The sequence below is a fragment of the Petromyzon marinus genome, chromosome 2, assembly GCF_048934315.1.
Source record: "Petromyzon marinus isolate PM22_M1 ecotype Great Lakes invasive population chromosome 2, UKy_Petmar_22M1.pri1.0, whole genome shotgun sequence".
Taxonomy (NCBI): domain Eukaryota; kingdom Metazoa; phylum Chordata; class Hyperoartia; order Petromyzontiformes; family Petromyzontidae; genus Petromyzon; species Petromyzon marinus.
In genome coordinates, this window is record NC_133668.1 from 27,864,081 (window position 1) to 27,880,073 (window position 15,993).

Sequence of the window (15,993 nt, forward strand, 5' to 3'; positions counted from 1 at the left end):
CCACCCCGTGATACATGTCACACCCACACACACACCACATGGGTCCCCGGAGAGACCGCGCCACTGGAACCACAGCTGTGGAATGAAGCTGAGCAGCAGATGCCAGGACTACAGTGGAGAACGATTGCTACGAAGACACCGCACACCACACACAAACGGGACTAGCCCAAAAGCATAGCCGGTCCCACCCTGGGCCCCTTCCATGCTGGTTTTCATCCAGGCAGTCCTCATAGGATGACCTTGCCATGGTTTCCAGGACATGGAAGGGGCAGCTGACCCAGGGTGAGAGAGCTGGAGGGGTCTGGTATGGACAATGGACGACACCTGCCACGTGGCAAGCCCCAGGGCCACCCTGTAAAGAAAAAGGTTCTGTTAAATTTCGATTTAAAGCTATCTTGGCTGCAAGGATTCATCTTCTTTGGTTCTTTCGGTAAAGTAGCGTAGAATGAGAATAAAATAATACATTGATCAAATAAAATAACACAATAAAATTCTCACGACGTTTCGGCCACAACACAAGCGGCCTTCATCAGGTGAAGGGACGAGACTGTCTGGAGGAAAGCGCTGGAGTGAACACAGCCAAGCTCAGACCGCGACCTTTAAGCTGTGTGAGAAGAAACAGAGCGCCTTGACAAACGAATTAGCATAAAATTTAGCATTGAAAGAGCTGAGTGATTAGCTTGTGTCTGGTCACAGAAATGGCTATGTTAAAGTCAAAGCTTGCAAGCAGAAATATCCCTGTGAAACTCGCACAGACAGACACACACACACGCAGATGCGCACACAAACAGGCACACAGGCGCACACAGACACTACTGCTACTAACTACTACTCAGTACTACCACTGCTGCTACCACTAAGCGTAAAACATTCCCATCGTGATTGTGACTCTGACTGGCCGTTGCGGCGCTGCTGCTGCTGCTTCTTAGATACCCCAGGAGCAGCTCCAATGCCGCTTCGAGGTGCGAGAGAAGATTGGCGAGGGAGGGCAGGGAGTGGTGCTGCGGTGCGTGGACCACAATATGGGATTCCTGGTGGCTGTCAAGATGCTGGCACTGCCCATCCAGTAGGTTGGGGCAGGGGTGATGGGGTTGGTGGTGGTGGTGGTGTGGGTGGGTGCTGGTGGTCTTAACACAGCGGCCATGGTCATAATTATAAATGAATACAATAATAGATAATAAATGCAAGTAAATACAACATGGTTACAAAATAATGAGTATAATAGTAAACAACAATGATAATAACCTCTGCAAAACTATCTCTAACTATAAACTGAAACTATCTCACTAAAAAATTAACCGTCGTAAAACTACTATGAACTAGAGACCCACAGAGACCCACAGACTTGCTGTGTGCACACAGCCCTACCAAAATGGAGATGCAGAGGATGGAGTTGAAGGTGATCACGGAGCTGCAGGGGGAGGGCAGTGCTGAGCTGCACGGCGTCATCCGCGTCCTGCACTCGTTCCACTTCCGCGGACACAACTGTCTCGTGCTGGAGCTGTTGAAGTACGCATCATCACCATTGTTATTATTGTCATCATTATCATCATTATCACCATCGTCATCATTATCGTCATTATCACTATCGTCATTAAAATTGATTAACACAGAAGTGTTGTGTTCTTTCGTGACATTTATGCATAAGAACTGTATTCTGTGCTGAGATCTGAACTTGGAGACCTGGCTGAACACACTACCACATACTCAGTAAATGTTAAAGCGGGAATAATTGTATTATACTGATCGATAGTACAAAGTTAAACAACACAGCCGAGTTTAATCTGACATGCTCAAGTACCTGCATAACTGCATATGATTAATTGCATTATCCCGATTGAAAACCGACCCTCGTCAACGAGGCGGGGCCTAATTATCATAACGGCTCGCAGTAGCATAATCACACATACACTAGCATAAATTAATACGATTATCTCTCGCATTCGCATAGTTTATGCGCATAAATTACAGCAAATTAACATTTTTTCGGATAATTATGCAAATTTCAAATTTGATTTAATTTTTATTATTTTCATCAAATTTTCATAACCTACATATACAAGAGACCGCAACCTCACCCCAACCGTGACGCGTGTCGGAGAGCCCTCATGTCGTTGTTGTTGACTCCGTAGTACAGGTTTTGTTTGGGTTAGATCGCGTGAATATATAAATGTTGTGTTGTTATACCTCGCCACCACCCGACACGGCCATCACCACACAGAGACCCATAGACATCGTCACCACACAGAGACCCACAGACTCACCACACTGTCAACCACAGACTCAGCCCCTTTACCGTATTCACCTGATTAAGAGACTCAGTTTTTTATGTTCTTGTTACAACAAAGTATGGTTTGCGTCCTATAATCCGGTAGTAGGATAGATCGGATTGATTTAACTCACCCGTTTTGGGGTGCGTCTTACTTTACCCACTAAGCTATTCATTGTTGTTATGTTTGTGTTATATTTTAAATACAAAATGTTTACATTTGTGGGACCTCTTTGGCCAAGAATTACAATTACAGAATAAGGGATATGGTGTTACCACCTCGTGGAAATAGAAAAACTTCATCAGCAAAAAAGGAAAAGGAGGAGGGAGACACAGGGAGGAGGGAGACGGGGGAAGGAGGGAAACACGGGGAGCAGGAAGGAGACCGGGGGAGGAGGGAGACACAGGGAGGTGGAGGGAGACAGGGGGAGGAGGAGGAGGAGGGAAATGAGGGGGAGGAAGAGAAGGAGGTGCTGCAGCTGCTGACCTTCTTGACAGCGAATCTGATCGCCGGTTTCATGGCTCACCTAGCGACACAGACGGAGTGGCTGCAGTTGCAGGAGCAGCTGCAGTAGGTGCAGAAGGTTCAGCAGCTGCAGGAGGTTCAGCCAGCACAGCTGGTGCAGGAGGTGGTCAACTGCCTGGCAGACCTGTTCCTCGTGCGGTTCAGAGACTCCGTTCTGGACTTGGTGAGCCACACGGAGGAGCGGGTGGTGCACCGAGGGCTCCTCCGGCTGCTCGTGGACGTGGCCTGGGAGGTCCTCCGCGATGGCTCCGCGAGCTGGGGCCGCGTGGTGGTCCTGGTGGTGCTCTGCTCGCTCCTCCCTCGCGAAGAGGCTGGTGGACTGCTTACGTCTGAGCGACGCGGAGAAGACGGTGGCCGTGACGGACGCGGTGGCCGCCCTGCTGGTGAACGCGTGCGGGGCCTGGCTCGGTGAGCAGGGAGGCTGGGAGGGCTTCAGGCGAGAATTCGGGCTGGGGTCGCCCACCTAGGAGAGCGGCCGCGGATGCCGAGCTCCGACGATTGGCGACGGTGGAGACAAAAAGAGAGGAGAGAGCGAGAACGTCGCAGTTGGGAAAAGAAGAAACAATCCGTACGGAGGAGACGGCGCGACCTCACCCTCACCCCAACCGCGACGCGCGTCGGAGAGCCCTCATGTCGTTGTTGTTGACTCCGTAGTACAGGTCTTGTTTGGGTTAGATCTCGTGAATCTCATAATGTTGTGTTGTTAAACCCGCCACCACCCGACACGGCCATCATCACACAGAGACCCAGAGAGATCGTCACCACACAAAGACCCACAGACTCACCACACTGATACAACAAAGTTTGGTTTGCATCCTATAATCCGGTAATAGGAGAGATCGGATTTATTAAGCTCACCCGTTTTGGGGTGCGTCTTACTTTACCCACTAAGCCATTCATCATTGTTGTTATGTTTGTGTTATATTTTAAATACAACACGTTTACGTTTATGGGACCTCTTTGGCCCAGAATTAAAAAGACAGAATAAGGACACACTGCAAGCCTCGCAGAGTGCTCTGCTACTGTGGAAGAGGCGTGTGGTAGCATTCCACCTGCCACGGCCCCTGGGGGAGGTGTTGTATCTAGGCCCCTTTTCCATCTTAATATTAACAAGTAATTTTTCAATACATATAGATACATATTTCTATTGTTTCTTTTAATTTTAATAATGAATAAAAACACCAAACCAGGCCTCAGCATGGCATGTGGGGGTCATATTTACCTTGACCCACTAACACGATTTTGACGTTCAGAGCCCTCCCAGGGTCAGAGGGAGCAGATAGAGAGCAGAGCGCAGTGGATTGCAAAGGGCTGACGTAAACACAAAGCCAGGGTCACTGGGAGGTTGCGTTAGCCTAGATCTAGTTAAGTCAAAAAAGCTAATTGGTGCTGCATTACTATTAAAGCAACTTAAAGTCGGAATTTAACGACAGGGTAGGCTAAAGTTATTGATCTTCACACCCACTTCAATTGAACCCTGCCACAAGCTACGTCAATGTAACCATCACCCGTCTATTAATTTAATATGAAATGTATTTCCATATTTTAATAATGTCTATACGACTTGACCCGAAGCCTATAACAGTCAGGTTTTCCTAAGTCAACATAAATGCTCTAGCCTCCACCCATACGCAAATAATAAGCAGGGTTAAAGTAAGAGTAGAGAGGAAAAGAAATGCAAGCCGACAGCAAAACTGCAACGTAAGCAAAGGGCGATGTTAAACCCAGGGTCGGAGAGAAAGGGAAATCCCGGCCGTCTTTGTATCCCTGCAGCGCGGGGTAGGAGTGTGTATACGCTTGGGGAAACACGAGTCAAACACCACAACGAGAAGCTGACTCAGACCTTGGATTAATACAGAATCATAACTATGGAACTCTGATGAAATGAAATGTTAACTTAAAACTTTTTAACCATTTCTTTGTGCGTCGGTGAAAGTCGGAGGGAATATCACCCCTCCCTCCAGGTTGTGCACCCAGACAGAGAGGCGCCTTCGAGACAATTTATAACATTTGATTGTTTTACTTGTGGGTTTTATGGTAGGAGTATGACAACGGAATATACCGTGGGTGATCTACACAAGGACACACACTGACACATGTACGGACACACACACACGGACGCAGATACATACGGACAAATCCTTACACAGCAAAAATCGAAAGAAACCTCGCCTTGTGGGCAGGATCCGAGTGAAGGGATTTTTGGGCATAAAAAGAGGATCCTGAGCATTGAAACCTCAGTTCGACTTGGGGGGGGGGGGGTCGGCTCACCAGAGTTCGACCGGGGGGTCGACTCTCGGGAGACAGTTCGACTCGGAGGAGCAACTCGGAAAAGTTCGACCCGGGGGGGTCGGCTCACCAGAATTCGACCGGGGGGGGTCGACTCTCGGGAGACAGTTCGACTCGGAGGGGTCGGAACTCGGGGAGTTCTACCAGGGGGGTCGGAACTCGGGGAGTTCGAATCGGAGGAGGTCGGAACGCGGGGAGTTCGACCAGTGGGCCGGCTCAGGAGCAGTTCCAATCGGGAACGAGAGCAACAGGTCGCCAGCCGGCGAGCTGCAGAGCAGGGGGCGGCGAGCAGAAGCCAAAGTGGCCCCGTCGCTACCCACTGACGTTGGCAAGACTCGCAAGGTAGTGAGGCGTCACCTAGTGTGATTTCCAAGAGCTGAAAGACAGAGTATTGCTGAAAGATTATTCTACATTGAGTCCAGCTGCAGAGCGACCGACGCACCAAGCAAGAGCTTCTGCAAACCAGAGCAAGAGCACGTGCGACTTGAGTCATCCAGCAGTGGAGAAAAACCTGCTTTCAGCAAACCAGCAACGAGCACGTTCGAGTTCTCCACCCAGAGAGAGGGAGCGTGCCGATGTAGCTCATCCAACAGCGGAGAGAAACTGCTGTCAGCGAACCAGCACGAGCGTGATCGCGCAGCTCATCCAGCAGTGGAGAGAGGTGTCCACTGAGCAGAACTGAGAGCGATCAAGCAACTCTCCCCCGTGGACAGAGGCTGGCTGCTGCGTGGAGGAGGGCGGCGATTCGTATGATGCACTCCCACACACCTCACCGCTCTAAAGGGAGCGAGGCTACTTCTCCTACAAGCGATGCCAACTTCAGCATATGGCAACGCAAATAATTAATTCCAAACACTGACTATTCAAAACAATTCATATCACTCAAACATACACAGGTCCTTAACCAGAAGCGAACACTCAAGTCCGTGAACCATCTGGCTGTGGAAGCATCGATCGTGTGATAACAGTCCGTCATTTATAAGTATATTCATAATTTCCCTCTTTAATATTTTGTTTTGGACTGTACTTCTAATCGCATAAGTTACCAACCGATCCATCAATACGAATTTTCTGATCATACATTCTTATTCACGAATTAATTAATTAATCTCCCGTGAGATAACACGTTCCGCCGCATACGCTCACACTAAGCCATTTCGGTAATCTTATAGTCTGTCCGGTGGATCTGTTGTTACATTTATGCTTTTGGAAATAATAACTGTTTGATTGTCTTTTTATATGAATACCGTTGCATGTTAATCAGTCGCCTGTGATAATGTGCTGACCATTTCAAGCATAATGATCGTTCATATTATAATGTATAAGCTTTTGTGTAACATAGCATTTGCATGTTCTGACTCTCTCTCTCACTAACAGCAATCGCTTTATGCGGGGTCCATGTGTTATCAAAGTGAAATCGTACAGTCGTTGATGATACTGTCTTGATACCGTGTGGATACCGTGTTGAAGTTCCGAGATTGAGAGTCACATACATATTATAGTTAAGGTTTAATTAGAAAATAAATTGATTAATACAGAAGTGGTCGTGTGATTCTTTCCTGAAGTTTTTGCATAAGATCTGTATCCTGCGACGAGATATGAACTCGGGAACCTAAACTATAAACACACCAATCCACACTCATTAAACTAATGCGAACGATGTGAACATGGGACCTAAAATATGAACACTCGGGGAGTGGTAAAGCGAGAATCATTGTATTATGCTGATCAATAATACGAAGTTAGACAACGAGGCCGAATTGACACTAGCGTAACGGCACACGATTGATTGCGTTATCCTGATTGATAACCCCACCTCGTCAACGAGACGGGGCCTGATTATCATAAAGGCTATCATTAACACAACCACACCCACTCGTATAAATTAATACGATTACCTCTCTAATTAGCATAGTTACACGCATAAGTACACAAATTAGCATAATTTCGGATTAATTATGCAAATTTCGAATTTCATTTAATTTTAATTATTTTTAATCAATTTTCACACACCCACATATACAACAAATTGGGGGCTCGTATCCGGGATCTCTCGCAGACAGTTTATGCTTAAATTAAGGAACGAATCACTGTTGTATTAATCAAGGTATTGTGAACTAACATTGCCCTGTGACTGTAAACGGTGTAAACAAACAAAAAAACGCACTCTGAAGGAAAATACCAGAGTAGCAGTGGATAACAAAGACAGTGGGGGTAAGATTATTTGCTCGAGTTGAACCAACACATCCTGTGATACGAATGTTTTTATATGTACTCTGAAGTGGAATTCCAGAGTAACTCACGCCACACATAAGAGACTAGAGTTAAGATACACTCTTAGGTCTATTAACTACACTACGTAATAGAGATGGCACATGACCCGCAACGTTCTGAGGGTGACATCCCAACGCATAACACTGATACAGAATGGACCTCCGAGGAGGAGATAGAATCTATGGAAAAACAATATCGTGAATTTGTGTTAAAACGTACTGGACGGACTGCTAGACAGTAGACAGAGCAGAGAGACGTATGGGAGGGGAGACATATAGAAGATGTTAAGGCACATAGGAGGAAACTACTTAAGGATGTGATGAAATGTAGCAAAGCCAAACGTGACGTAAAAATTGCAGAAATAGCAAGGTTAGACTCGTATCTCCTCACACAGACATACAGAGAAAGATTATGGACTGGGGAAAAATTTGACAGGGAAAGGAAGGAGAAACTGTCCCTAATAGAGGAGGTTGAGCGTCTGCACGCCCTCGTGAGAGAAAAAGAGTCGGCGCTGAATGCACCAGCGAAACCCCCAGATGTTGATACACATAACACATACGGGAGTAACAGTTTACCACACTCCGAGCCACGCGGACGTAAACCAGAGACAGGTCACACAGGAGGTGTGGCTACCAATCAAAGTGGTTTTGACAGAGATTCCCCCTCGCGACTCGAGAGAGGGGAGGGAGAGATACGGATGAAAATAGGAAAACATAGGACTGACAACTTCGAGGGTAGAGAGGAAAAAAATATTAACACTAAGTCAGCAGGATATTCTGTACTGATCGAGCAAAAAAGGGCGGAGCTGGGGCAAGACGAGCGACATGACAGAGACAGCTCATTTGGTAGACACATTCCACGCAAGCACGACCGACGTGGAACCTATGGCAGAGATTACTTTCCAGAAAGACGCACATCACACAAGCATGAGCCATGGGATAAGCAGGAGTCACCGAGCAAAGTTGACTCACGTTACAGGTGCAAAAGGCACTACACAAGTTATGTTAAGCAGCGCCACCGTGATGGTGACAGCTCGAGTGAGCACTCCTCAGGAACAGACGCCTCTGACGATGATCAACTGTCCGAATACTCATTCAGTAGTAAAACTCTGAAATTGATGGACAAGGCTCTCGTCAGAATTCCCTACTTTGATCCACACGATAGGAACAGAGACATACACGCTCACATCGCAACGGTAGAAGCAGAAGCAGTGATCAGGGGTTTGAGGAAAACGAATGAGAAAGCCAGTTTACTGAGACGAAGCTTGCACGAGCAGTCTATACCATGGGTAAAGTCGCTTTCATACAAGGTTCGGAACGATTTCAAAAAGCTGAGCCTGGCAGTGAGCCGGAAGTTTGGAGAATATTTAACATGGTCTGAGGGATTTAATGCTGCAAAATCTATGACCCAGTGCGCAGACGAGGATCCGCGAGATTACCTCCTACGGTTTAAAAGAGCGTACTACGCGGGTGATGTGGATCAGTATCACGAAGGTGACAAAAGGTTCAAAGTTATGTTTTTCGGGTCTTTGAGTCCAGAGATTACAGAAATTGTGGGAATGGTATTGAATCCTGAAACAGCCTCCTTACACCATATAGAGGATAAGGCGCACAGAGCTTGGCTGTACAGAGCTAAAGACAATAGTTCTACGACACCCAGAGAGAGGGATGATGTAACCAGCGTTTCAGAGGGAAATAAAAATCACGTGAGCAGAAACACAGCACCACCAGCGAGGCAATGGCCCGCAGGCTGGGAGCGATCGCAGTGTGCAGAGACGCATATTTGCGAGAATCGCGGTGTGTGTAGACCAAGAGCAGAATCATGCCGGGTCCCAATGCCACGACACACGAGGGATCAAACACAATCGGCCCACTTCCGATCGATTCCCCCACCAGTTTTACCAGGAGAGAGCAGAGGCATGAGGAATAGGGAGACAGGCGTGAGCTTGGCTGAGACACAAAAAATGACACGGGCACGTGATGAATCAATCACATTGGTTGAGAGGGAGCTTTCAGTGAGAGTCGTGTCCGTGGAGCTGCAGGGAAATTATGGACCCGTTAAAAAAATTAAGCAGGCTGCGGTTGACAAGGTAAACCAGGAGGGTCCCAATGATTGGGAAACAATAAATGCGTCGGGCACCAGTTCTGATAATGTGGTGGAGAGCGCAAGTGTTGCTCCCGTAATTGACACACCTATCGAGGAGGGAAACATAACTGCATTAAAGTGTGATCCTACAGGAGATGATAACCAACCGCAGGGAGGGGAAGGAAAACCTGATTGTCTGGTAAATATAAATGCCATCCCTTGTGTCGCGGAAGTGCGTGAGTGTACTGTGGAAGAGGCAGATGAATGCAGACATCAGCCTTTGGATGTTAAATTGTGCTCGGGCACACTAAGGAGGGATGGAGATCAGAGTGTTGAAGTGGAGGAGAAGAATATCCGTGACGGATCGGGAATTGTGTTGAAACACAGCATACTCAAAAGCACGGAATCGAATCGTGACCCAGAATCGAATCGTGGCACGGAATCGAATCGTAGCGCAGAAGGGAATCGTGGCCCAGAGTCAAATCGACTCCCAGAGGCAGCAGATGTGCACAGGGCTGCGGAGAATACAAATGACCCCAACAGTCGAGTACGGAAACTCGTGGTGTATGTTGATCCTGGTTACGCACAGCATAACTTCACGCCACACAATCTCACATGGAAAGGGAGTGATAAAATAAATTACCGATACGAACCAGTGAGCCATGTTCATTAGGCCAAAGCCATCACGACGATGAGCCGGGACGATGATGTGATGATGTTGCATGGAAGGGTCATCGGTAACTCTAAGATACCTGGCCATGAGAGATATGATACACTCGTGACTAAAAGAGTCAGTCAGGTTATCAATGACTTGGTACAAGGTGGCAGAGAGGTAACATGAGAAAGTCAGAGAGACACCGTGGTTCTCGTTAACCTGCACTCCGCCATGGTTAACTTAACAATCCAAGAATTGGGTTTCGCAATCCGAGATCTGTACGAAGAAGAGAATACTCGACAGCAAATTCAATAGTTGATCCAAAGACTTGTTGCATTGCACCAGCGGCAGCATCAGTGATCTTCTCCAAGGACAATTACCTTCATATCTGGTAACTCCAACACTAAAAAAAAATGTGATACCATTAGCATCCCTGGAAACAATCAGTACAACACAGGTACAAATTGACTTTAAAATGGGTACAGCCACACCCATACATGGGGACTCCCAGACCGGACAGGTGGGATTTTTGTTGAATTTCCCACTGGTCAAACCCGAAAATGTATTTCGATTGCGGACAGTATTGAACGTGGGTACATGGAATAACGACATCTCCTATAACATGTAGCCAGTTAAACAATTTCCCCTTGTTTTACCTTCCTTTTAGTATTTCTTTTCTTATTTCAAATGTAATCATAAGTTGTGACGTGCGCGCGTTGTAAGGAAAAATTACTTGAGTAATATTGATGATTCATGATGGAAAAGTGCATAGATTCTTTGTTTTAAAAATGACCCGTGGCCAATTGACCACCGATCATTTTTAAAAGGGCGGAATGTTGTATCTAGGCCCCTTTTCCATCTTAATATTAACAAGTAATTTTTCAATACATATAGATACATATTTCTATTGTTTCTTTTAATTTTAATAATGAATAAAAACACCAAACCAGGCCTCAGCATGGCATGTGGGGGTCATATTTACCTTGACCCACTAACACGATTTTGACGTTCAGAGCCCTCCCAGGGTCAGAGGGAGCAGATAGAGAGCAGAGCGCAGTGGATTGCAAAGGGCTGACGTAAACACAAAGCCAGGGTCACTGGGAGGTTGCGTTAGCCTAGATCTAGTTAAGTCAAAAAAAGCTAATTGGTTCTGCATTACTATTAAAGTAACTTAAAGTCGGAATTTAACGACAGGGTAGGCTAAAGTTATTGATCTTCACACCCACTTCAATTGAACCCTGCCACAAGCTACGTCAATGTAACCATCACCCGTCTATTAATTTAATATGAAATGTATTTCCATATTTTAATAATGTCTATACGACTTGACCCGAAGCCTATAACAATCAGGTTTTCCTAAGTCAACATAAATGCTCTAGCCTCCACCCATACGCAAATAATATGCAGGGTTAAAGTAAGAGTAGAGAGGAAAAGAAATGCAAGCGCACAGCAAAACTGCAACGTAAGCAAAGGGTGATGTTAAACCCAGGGTCGGAGAGAAAGACAAATCCCGACCGTCTTTGTATCCCTGCAGCGCGGGGTAGGAGTGTGTATACGCTTGGGGAAACACGAGTCAAACACAACAACGAGAAGCTGACTCAGACCTTGGATTAATACAGAATCATAACTATGGAACTCTGATGAAATGAAATGTTAACTTAAAACTTTTTAACCATTTCTTTGTGCGTCGGTGAAAGTCGGAGGGAATATCGCCCCTCCCTCAGGTTGTGCACCCAGACAGAGAGGCGCCTTCGAGACAATTTATAACATTTGATTGTTTTACTTGTGGGTTTTATGGTAGGAGTATGACAACGGAATATACCGTGGGTGATCCACACAAGGACACACACTGACACATGTACGGACACACACACGGACGCAGATACATACGGACAAACCCTGACACAGCAAAAATCGAAAGAAACCTCGCCTTGTGGGCAGGATTTTTGGGCATAAAAAGAGGATCCTGAGCATTGAAACCTCAGTTCGACTGGGGGGGGGGGGGGGGGGGGGGTCGGCTCACCAGAGTTCGACCGGGGGGTCGACTCTCGGGAGACAGTTCGACTCGGAGGAGCAACTCGGAAGAGTTCGACCCGGGGGGGGTCGGCTCACCAGAGTTCGACCGGGGGGGGTCGACTCTCGGGAGACAGTTCGACTTGGAGGGGTCGGAACTCGGGGAGTTCTACCAGGGGGATCGGAACTCGGGGAGTTCGAATCGGAGGAGGTCGGAACACGGGGAGTTCGACCAGTGGGCCGGCTCAGGAGCAGTTCCAATCGGGAACGAGAGCAACAGATCGCCAGCCAGCGAGCTGCAGAGCAGGGGGCGGCGAGCAGAAGCCAAAGTGGCCCCGTCGCTACCCACTGACGTTGGCAAGACTCGCAAGGTAGTGAGGCGTCACCTAGTGTGATTTCCAAGAGCTGAAAGACAGAGTATTGCTGAAAGATTATTCTACATTGAGTCCAGCTGCAGAGCGACCGACGCACCAAGCAAGAGCTTCTGCAAACCAGAGCAAGAGCACGTGCGACTTGAGTCATCCAGCAGTGGAGAAAAACCTGCTTTCAGCAAACCAGCAACGAGCACGTTCGAGTTCTCCACCCAGAGAGAGGGAGCGTGCCAATGCAGCTCATCCAACAGCGGAGAGAAACTGCTGTCAACGAACCAGCACGAGCGTGATCGCGCAGCTCATCCAGCAGTGGAGAGAGGTGTCCACTGAGCAGAACTGAGAGCGATCAAGCAACTCTCCCCCGTGGACAGAGGCTGGCTGCTGCGTGGAGGAGGGCGGCGATTCGTATGATGCACTCCCACACACCTCACCGCTCTAAAGGGAGCGAGGCTACTTCTCCTACAAGCGATGCCAACTTCAGCATATGGCAACGCAAATAATTAATTCCAAACACTGACTATTCAAAACAATTCATATCACTCAAACATACACAGGTCCTTAACCAGAAGCGAACACTCAAGTCCGTGAACCATCTGGCTGTGGAAGCATCGATCGTGTGATAACAGTCCGTCATTTATAAGTATATTCATAATTTCCCTCTTTAATATTTTGTTTTGGACTGTACTTCTAATCGCATAAGTTACCAACCGATCCATCAATACGAATTAACCCTTGGCACCTACGCCACGGAGCTACGCTCCCGGGGAGGAATCGTGCTAAACCGATTTTCTGATCATACATTCTTATTCACTAATTAATTAATTAATCTCCCGTGAGATAACACATTCCGCCGCATACCCTCACACTAAGCCATTTCGATAATCTTATAGTCTGTCCGGTGGATCTGTTGTTACATTCATGCCTTTGGAAATAATAACTGTTTGATTGTCTTTTTTATATGAATACCGTTGCATGTTAATCAGTCGCCTGTGATAATGTGCTGACTATTTCAAGCATAATGATCGTTCATATTATAATGTATAAGCTTTTGTGTAACATAGCATTTGCATATTCTGACTCTCTCTCTCACTAACAGCAATCGCTTTATGCGGGGTCCATGTGTTATCAAAGTGAAATCGTACAGTCGTTGATGATACTGTCTTGATACCTTGTGGATACCGTTTTGAAGTTCCGAGATTGAGAGTCACATACATATTATAGTTAAGGTTTAATTAGAAAATAAATTGATTAATACAGAAGTGGTCGTGTGATTCTTTCCTGAAGTTTTTGCATAAGATCTGTATCCTGCGACGAGATATGAACTCGGGAACCTAAACTATAAACACACCAATCCACACTCATTAAACTAAAACGAACGATGTGAACATGGGACCTAAAATATGAACACTCGGGGAGTGTTAAAGCGAGAATCATTGTATTATGCTGATCAATAATACGAAGTTAGACAACGAGGCCGAATTGACACTAGCGTAACGGCACACGATTGATTGCGTTATCCTGATTGATAACCCCACCTCGTCAACGAGGCGGGGCCTGATTATCATAAAGGCTATCATTAACACAGCAACACCCACTCGTATGAATTAATACGATTACCTCTCTAATTAGCATAGTTACACGCATAAGCACACAAATTAGCATAATTTCGGATTCATTATGCAAATTTCGAATTTCATTCAATTTTAATTATTTTTCATCAATTTTCACACACCCACATATACAACAGAGGCCACATGGAGCCAACCATGGGCACCCGACTCTTGGCCCCCACATGCAGGGCATGGAAGCAAGAAGGGGGACTCGGATTATGACCTCCGTGTGGGTAGCGAAACCAGCCAGGTCTCAAAGAGGTCATCTTCGCGGGCACCATCTTCTGCCAGGAAGACCTGTGGAGATTCTTCGAAGAGACCCACAGGAAACCAAACAAGGTGATGGAGGCCTTGTCAGGATGGCGAGCCAGACGCCATAGAAGTCTCCCTCAGACGCATCCTAGGGGAGCTCCAGCAGGAAGGACAACAATCGAGAGACCTGGAGAGGTCCAGGGTAAGGAGCCTTCTCAGCAAGGTGACTGATTGGAACAGGCGGGCCACTCGCTCACAATGACACTGCGCATCGCCTCCCTGAACATGAATGGGTGCCGAGAGGCGCTGAGAAGATACTACGCAGCGTCCCTTGCAATGCAGCATAATGTCTCTGTGCTGTTCGTGCAGGAGACCCATCTCGCCATGGACGATGAGGTTGCCTGGAGGACGGAGTGGAAAATGGGAGCCTTTTTTCAGCCAATTCAGCAACACCTCCTCAGGAGTAGCAACCGTGCTGTCACCAAACTTCACTCCTGACACCGTCAGCCAGGTGGAGGTGATCAAGGGGAGGGTCCTGGACGTCCGGGCGCAGGTCGGCAACACCGCCATCCACCTCGTCAACGTGTACGCTCCCACCACTGACAGTGAGAGACCCGGGTTCCTGCAACTTCTGCGGAACCACCTCGGTGGCATTCCAGAGGACGAGTTTGTGGTCATGGGAGGTGACTACAACTGCACGCTGGATGCTCTCGACCGTACAGGGAAGGGTCACTGCAACGCCAAGCTCTGGGGAGAGCTCCAAGCCCTTCTGGACCCCTCCGATCTGGTGGACGTGTGGCAGCTTCACCACCCGAGGCGGCGAAGCTTCACCTACACGAGGACAAGGGGCAATGAACCAGCTACCCAGTCCAGGATCGACCGCTTCTATATCTCCAGAAGTCTTGTCTCGAGCATTCTGCCTGCTGACATCAAGGCTGCACCACTAACAGACCACAGCCTGATCCTGCTGGACCTTAGGCTGCGTTGAACACCAAGTGCTGCGGCCTACTGGCACTTCAACAACGCCCTGCTGGAGGACAGTACGTTCACCGACCTCTTTAGGAAATTCTGGGCAGGCATAGACGTTTTATCAGGAGAGAAGAGGTCACTATAAAATTCCCAGGTTATTGATATTATGTCCTCACTCTTTGTTTTATGAGTGGAGGAGGAGGAAGAAGAAGGTGAGGGGGAGGAAGAAAAAGGAGGCTCTGCAGCTGTTGACTGTCTTGACAGCGAATCTGATCGCGGGCTTCATGGCTCACCTAGCGAAACAGACAGAGTAGCTGCAGGTGCAGGAGCAGCTGCAGGTCCAGCAGCTGCAGAAGGTTCAGCCAGCACAGCTGGTGCAGGAGGTGGTCAACTGCCTGGGGGACCTGTTCCTCGCGCGGTTCAGAGACTCTGTTCTGGTGAGCCACGCGGAGGAGCGCGTGGAGCACCGAGGGCCCCGCCGGCTGCTCGTGGACGTGGCCTGGGAGGTCCTCCGTGACGTCTTCGCGAGCTGGGGCCGCGTGGTGGTCCTGGTGGTGCTCTGCTCGCTCCTCCCTCGCGAAGAGGCTGGTGGACTGCGTACGTCTGAGTGACGCGGAGAAGACGGCGGCAGTGACGGACGTGGTGGCCGCCCTGCTGGTGAACGCGTGCTGGGCCTGGTT